Here is an 8,122-nt window from a genome sequence, read left to right as displayed (position 1 = left end):
CATTTAAGGTCTGTTTTTCCTTAGTGATTTTCTGTATGGACAATCTGTCCAGTGATGTAAATGTGGTGTTTAAGTCCTCCACTATTATTGTGTTATTGTCAGTTTCTCCTTTTATATCTGTTATCATTTGCTTCTATATGGAGGTGCTCCTATGTTGAGTGCATATAAATTTACAATATCTAAATAATATACAGATTTAATAGAATTCTAATAGAAATTACAGTGGTTATTTTAGAACTTGAATAACTATGAAAAATATGAACATTCTTCAGGAAAAACAATAGGCAAAGTAAATGAAAATTGTTTTGAAAAAAATGAAATAGGAAAGTTTTTTTTACTATATGATAGTCAAGCTTGTTATAAGGCATGGTAAGTGAAACAATGCTGTAGGGATGCATGAAAAGACACTCATATCAGACAAATCAGAAGCAGACCCTAATATGTATAAACATTTCACATATGATAAATGAAATATCACAAGCCAGTAGAAAAGGAGTGGCATTTTCAATAAATTATATGTAGATCATTGGCATTTTGGGGGTGAAATATACAAACAGGAAAGTGTCTCATCTCCCATCACCTATCAAAATTAATTCAAAATAGATTAAAACAACATGAAATAAAAAATTAAGGAGCACCAGTATACATTATAAGGGAACATTTGGATGGGGTACATATAATAAACTTTAAATGAATTACAAAAAAGCATTAAAAAGGTAAAATTGTTACTTTATTCAAATGCACATAAGAATAATAGTAACAATATTAAGATAAAATCAATAGAATAAAATATAGCAAAATATTGGTTGATAATAAAAATATGTAGAATACTTGTGAAATTTGTAAGAAAAATCTCAAAAGGAATAAAACAAACTAATGTACAAGCAATCCATAGAAAACAAAATACAAGCTAATTATTTTTAATCTTCAATAATATTCAGAGAAATACAAGTTAAATGGCATTTTTCACCCATAAAATGTTCTATGATTTAAAGTCATCGCATTCATAGATGGTATGGACAAGTAAAATGAACATTCTCTGAATATTAATTGGTTGAACTAACCTCAAAAACAAGTTTTAAATTATTTAGCAAACATTTTAAATTATTCATCTCCTTTAATGCCACCATTCTAATCCTAGGAATCTATCCAAAGGAAATAATCAGAAATATGAAAAAATTTGTATACACAAGTATGGCATTTTGCTTATTACAGTTTATGATGGCAAAATATTGGAAATAACCAACATATCCTAGCATAGCACCATTCAATTATATTTAAAAAAATGTGTACAAATAGGAAAAATATCTGAATGAATTACATCAAAATGTTCATAGGATACTCCCTATAATGGGATGTACAATGTTTCTAATATTGTTAGAAATATTTCTAATATAGTTCTATAAGTATCACATATTATGATGTATAATTCAATATTTCTAATAAGATTATGGATTACTTTTATCTCATAAAAACAATAAAAGTTACCTAAACTTGAAATAAATTTAAATTTAGTTACATTTTATTTATTCACTTGAGAAAGGATGCAATAATTAAATAAGAAAATTGATCTCCTGTTTGTTCTAAACAATTAAGAAGCCAAATTTCCAGAATATAAAAGCATTGTATTTAGGTTTCTTCTGTTAAAATTTTTGGATTATTTATAATTTCTTTTCACAATCTCTTTAAATCAGAATAATTGAAGTGTTTTAATTTATATAATTCATATATTTAGCAAGTTTGTTAATTTATGCATTTTTGTGTTTCACTGTGTTTTAAATGAGGACAATAATTAGCTAACTGGCCTACAGGTAATTAATAATTTCCTTTCTGTTACAAAGCTGGTAAAAATAATTAAACTGAATTTATTGATCCAGCAAAAATTCCAAGCGTCTATATCTTTTTCTCTGTGTTTACAAATACCATTTTTTGAGCCAGTCATTATCAAATTATGTTAATGGTATATAACATTCTTTAACTCAAATAAATGGATCCTATACACTCTTATACTCTTCCTTGTTTATAAAACAGTTTTATATTTTCTTGTCCAAAGATAGGTTTTGAATCACAGATAAATATGAATCACAGCATACTTTTCTAGAAATGAAATATATTTTATTTAAATTTTGGAATAAATAAGTCTTTCAGCATTCACATTATTAAACTTTCATTACATGTGACCCTTAGCATGAACAAAGGAGAAATTCAAAGGACCCCCATAACCCTAAACTTCAAAGCATCAAGAAACAAACTTTACCCCAAAATTGTCTTGGAGACAAAAGTGCGGCATCACAATCTTTCTTCTGCTTCTTAGAAACACTTAATTTTTGCTTTGTCACTTTTTGATAAAATAGTAAACTATGATTCTCTAATTAAACCACAGGAGAGTATGTCTGTGAATTTATATGACAAATATTCTATTTATTTTTTATTGTTTTGTTCTACTGATTATTATTATTACTGATTCTGAAAAGCCATTCTCATTTCTAAAGTACTTAACACAAAGTTCATTAATAACAAGTTCATTATCTACCATATAAAATTATATACACAAGGAGAAATAAACATTTAGAGAAGTTCAGACACATATAGCATAAACTTGAAAATGAAATATGTCATTGGAAGATGTATATAGGTACAACATTTGAATAAATAATATAAACAGCAGGTTGAAGCCTATAGTTACGGAATTCTATTCATAATCAAATCCAACTGAAGTTTCCCCAGGGCCACTAAGATCATGAATTATATTTCAGACATCAGACCATTGATAAACAGTGACAATATGTTAAAACAGATTTTCAGTGGATCAAGCCCTGGGACTCACCAAAGACTGATTCTAGGGGGATGAATGTGTCATGACAGAGCACTGTAATTCTTCTCCATCTAATAAGATAAAGGGCATACTCAAGAGTGCATAAATCTTTTTGTGGCTGTTTCATTTTTATTATATCTACTAGGATGGGAGTACCTTGGACAGTGTTTTTGTTAACCAAAGGAAATATTACAGTAGTTAAATAACAAAAGGGGATATTTATTTGACAAAAGCAGGGTATTGACTTATATTAAACTATGATCAAGAGCAAACTCCAATGGTTATTGGAATTAGAAAAATCAATGACAAGGTAGAAAATACATTAAAAAATGTACTCTCAGTAAATGCCTAATGTAGCATACAATGTGGCTGAGTAAACATAATAAAATTGTTTCACACTCTAGCTGTTCTAAATGTATCAAGAGTAATATTTTTATCAGATAATGTAACAGCATTGATAAATTCATTTATTTTCTCTGGGGGAAAAGTTTAAATTATATTCTCTGAATTCCATATACAGTCAAAGATCAGAAATTAATAGATTCTTTGATAATTTATTTGGAACTGTAAATTAAGTACCTTTTGCCTTTCTTATTTTTCTTTTACTATACTTCTTGCTTTTGGATAGCATACTCATTGGAGATTTGTTTTGAAGCTATTACGATAACTAGAAGTAGATACACTGTAAAAAGTGTCCTATGTCTGATAAAGAGCTCACATAGATTGATTAGCACTTTAAAAAGGGTATTTGGAAAATCTACCATAACTATGTTGATTCTTTAACCTGTCCTGTGTACTTACAAATAATCGGCATTGTTTGTGTAAAAAATTCCATGATTCTTTTAAAAAATAATTATCCCCCCATCTGTTTACTTTTGACTTTCGGTACTGTAATAACTCTAGAATTATTTGTATTCTTAATATTTGTTTTATAAGCCAACATTTAAGCAGTGAAAAGAATACTTTGAAATATTGTTAGGAATATTCTATATTCAGATTTTAAATCTTTATTATTTTAATAAGAATTTTATCAGGTGATGGAAAAATTTTTTGCCTATATTGGAAGCCGAGAAATAAAGTGCTTTTCTTCTGTACCAAAATCTTGTTCAAAGAAAACCTGATTCTATAATTATTGTAGTATTTTTTGCAGACCATAGGCTAACTTTGTGAGAACAACTCCTTCATCTTCATTATACATCTTTTTCCGAGGATAGATAGTAAGTACTAGCATACTTTTTATGGGAAGCTATTGTTGACAGCAAGTTTAAAAGCCAGGAGCGGGGCTTCCCTGGTGGCACAGTGGGTGAGAGTCCGCCTGCCGATGCAGGGGACACGGGTTCGTGCCCCAGTCCGGGAAGATCCCACATGCTGTGGAGCGGCTGGGTCCATGAGCCATGGCTACTGAGCCTGCGTGTCCGGGGCCTGTGCTCCGCAAAGGGAGAGGCCACAACAGTAAGAGGCCCGTGTACCGCAAAAAAAGAAAAAAAAGCCAGGAGCAAGAGAAATCACATAGCACTAAATTATTCTGATATTTTGTGTCACCTGTGGTGCACTAAATATACAAGTAATGTTTTGTGGCTACATATCTTTACCATAAACAGACTATTATTGTACATAACTCCAGTTTATATGTGTTTAATTTAATAAACTATTTTGAAAGTTTTATGAAACAAATATTGCCCCAATGATAAGATATTTGAAGACTGCTGGAATGATTATAGCTGGAAGAAATTTAAAAGTTTGAAAGATATTACACCCTCATATTGTGAAATATACTGTGAGGCTATGCATGTATCTTGCTTCTGAAATATTTTCATACTAATTTGAGCATTCATCACTGGATCTTGCATTTAGCCATTATTACTGTGGTGTCCTAACGATGCTTTTCTAGCTCCCTTATTTGTTCTATATTTATTGATTAGAATTCTTCTGTGAGGATGATTTATCTCTTCTCCCTTATTTATTTATGTATTTATTTATTTAATCATTTATATTAGTAGGGACTCATGGACGTTTATTTTATTTTTTGTCATTATCCAATACTATTGTTATTCTTTTCCTCACATTGTTTCTGGTTTAGCCATTGGAGGCTCTCCCAGTAGGCTCTGTTGTCCTTTTGCCCTACCTACCCCTTTGTGTCCTCCCTTCTCTTTTCCCACTGTCCCTGTCTCCCTCCCTCTCTTCCTGCCTTCCTTCTATCCTTCTTTTCTTTCTTTCTTTCAGTACTTTCTGTACTTGCTGGCACTACAAGGTGTTTCAGGCATATCTTTTATTTCCCCTGCCAACAGCACTAGAATCAGCAATTTCCCCAAAGATCTCTGGTTCTTTTTATTCAATAATGGTATTTTGAAAGAAATATCTGGGTATGTGTATGTGTCCTTACCACTGGGGTATCACTGCTTCTAGACCCTCTCAGTCAACAGAGCTAGACACCATGTATATGTATACTAGCTCACATACACACATATATTTAAACGTATACCTATCTCTGTATGTATTAAAAATAAACATACATTCATATTGATATGTCTGATTCTAATCCAGAACATTCGTGTCTATTCCAGCACTCCCAACTTGCTTATTTTATTGTACCTTATTGTAAAAGAGAAATCTGGCTCTCATCTATAATATTTTTACCTATTAATTGAAACATACTATACATATAAAGTAGAATCAGAATTGCTAAATGGTAGCCCTGTGACAAATTTTCCAACTAGAGTACAATTTTCGTTCACAGTTCTTTATGATTTTAGCCTTATAAGATCTGAGAAAACTTTAGCCTTATAAGATCTGAGAAAACTTTTCCAGAGTTGAGTAGTTTAGCTCATTTCTTCCCCACCCACTTCTGTGAGCTTATGTCATATATTTGCAATAAGGTTAGATTTGTCACAATCTGCATTCCATCCTGCCTTCCCTACATCCTGATTATTTTTTTTTCAATTTGAATACAGTAAGTCACTGTTTATAGTGTATAGTTCTATGGGTTTTGACTAAAGAATAGTGACACATCTACACAGTAATATAATGGGATAGTCCCATAACCCTACAAATTACATTTTGATGTCCCTTTGCATAGAAATATTCCCTTTCCCCCATCTCTTGGAAAGCCCTGATATATTTCCTTTTCCTACAATTCTGCCTTTTCCAGAAGACCACGTGAATGAAACAATATAATATGTAGCATTGGGGGTCTTTATAATTCTTGTCTAAAATTGCAAAGTTCAGGGAAGTTATACAAAAAGTAAACTGAACATCTAGGGTGCTGTACATGCAGGACATCATCTTGCCTATACCATCTGTTTTTGAACAGATTTTTCTTCCTCCCCGCATTCTATATCTTTTACTTTTTCAACAAAGTTGCAATAGTCAGCATGTTGCACGAAGTCAAGTTTCTGTTTGAAGTTTATGCTGTCTAGATGAGACTAGAGATGATGATAAATGGTATGAATAGGTTAATTTTTTTCCAAGAAATTTTATGCATCTTCTCGGAAATTAAGTCTCAAAACTAGAATTCATTCTTCAAAGTTTTGACAAAATTGGGAATTCTTCCCACTTTTGAAATTCTGATAGTCATGGATGATTTTCTACTAGTAGCAGAGGTCGCATTTTCTTAGCTAATAGTTTGACTCAACCAGAGTTTAAGAGTTTGTAAGATAAGTCCTACTGAGTGATGGTAATATTCTCATTGAGGTAACTGAACAAATGAGCCAAGCTAGGGGGTGCTGCTCAGTTCATGAGGCTTCTTTGTATCTAATTGAACTAGAGGGCATGCTGGCTACAATGGTTTTGAAGAATGCCCTGTTCCTCCACACCCTTCTAAATACGGACCCTCGCCAAGTTCAGGCCTCCAAGTCTGTGGGGAATCCAGAGACCTGGGTCTGAGTGCCAGAAGAAAACCCATAACAGTGTTTCTGAGCTGTTAGCTTCCGGGGAAATAGATTGAGGATCATGTCTTTTTATCTAAGTGACTTCTTTCAGTTATTATTACTTTTTTCTGGTTGTAGATGTTACTTAGCACTATACTGGCTGTTGATATTTTCTGTTCTTAAGAACCATGTTCTTGGGACCTCCCTGGTGGTCCAGTGGTTGAGACTCCGTGCTTCTACTGCAGGGAGCACAGGTTTGATCCCTGGTTGGGGAACTAAGATCCCGCATGCCACGCGGCCAAAAAAGAACCATGTTCTATTCACAGTTTCAACTTCCTGTGTGTCAACCTCTCTTGACTGCCCCTCTGACCTTGGGGGTCTTTATGGTAATTGTAGCTTCCTGCCCTCTGGTGATTAAATACCACCTCCTGGCCTCCTGGCCAGGCCATCATCTTCATGGATATCAATGAGCCCAGCTCTGTGTTCACCTCTCCCGCTCTTAACTCATGTCTGTAGAGGAGAATCTCCAATAAACATCTTAGCGATGCTGAGTGTCCCTCTCACCAGTACATTCCTGATGGCCTTCATTGAATAGTGCTTTGTCTGGCCCTCTGGTGGAACACAATCTATTGGTGGGTGTTCTGGCCTCAAATTCACCCCAGCAGACTTAAATGTTTTGGCCACCCTGATCGAGCACCCGCAGAGCTTCCTACCAGGTAAACTCACCTGGCTTCTGCCTGTAGGTTCTGATCCTTTCAATTCCTCTTTCCTCTCATATCAAGTGCAACATGTCCCCCATCAGGTTATGGTGGGACCTATTCCTAGATAAGGGCCTAATAGCCAAAAGAGTAGGTGGGTGAAACTTCTGAGGGGGATACATGTTCACTTGAGGAAAAACTCTGCAGCATTTTCCAGTACAGAAGTGCTATCTCTTATTTAGAAACAGGTGGTGGTGGGCACCTTTCCAAGATCTGAGGGTCCAGGTGGTTTACAAAGCAAGTATCCTCGGGAGCAACCATCTACATATCAGCATCCATGTTACAGGGTCCCAGGTTTTTTTCCCTCCTGGTGCCCTAACGTTAGCGTAACAGACCTGCAGTGGCTAAGATTTAAACATCTCTGTGTGACTCTAACTTATAGGGTTCACAAAGTTCCAGAACTAAGTTTTTGTATCTAATTGCCCTGACTTGGAGTAGATGAATAACTCTGAAATAATCCCCATTACCAGGAAAGCAAGATATTTCCACTGAACAGGTCAGGGTCATGCACATTGGAGTCACAGCAGGAGTTGGCATCACTTGAAGCACATGTGCAGAGAGTGGGGGACGATTCCTTATTTCCAAGCAAAATCCAGGTACTGTTTCCATAAAAGGAAGGTAGTGCTAAGTAGCAAACCTACAAATATCAAAAGAAAGCATGACCATAGATTGATTCCTATTTA

The sequence above is a fragment of the Stenella coeruleoalba genome (genome assembly GCF_951394435.1).
Source record: "Stenella coeruleoalba genome assembly, chromosome: 4".
Taxonomy (NCBI): Eukaryota; Metazoa; Chordata; class Mammalia; order Artiodactyla; family Delphinidae; genus Stenella; species Stenella coeruleoalba.
This window is presented reverse-complemented; position numbering follows the sequence as displayed.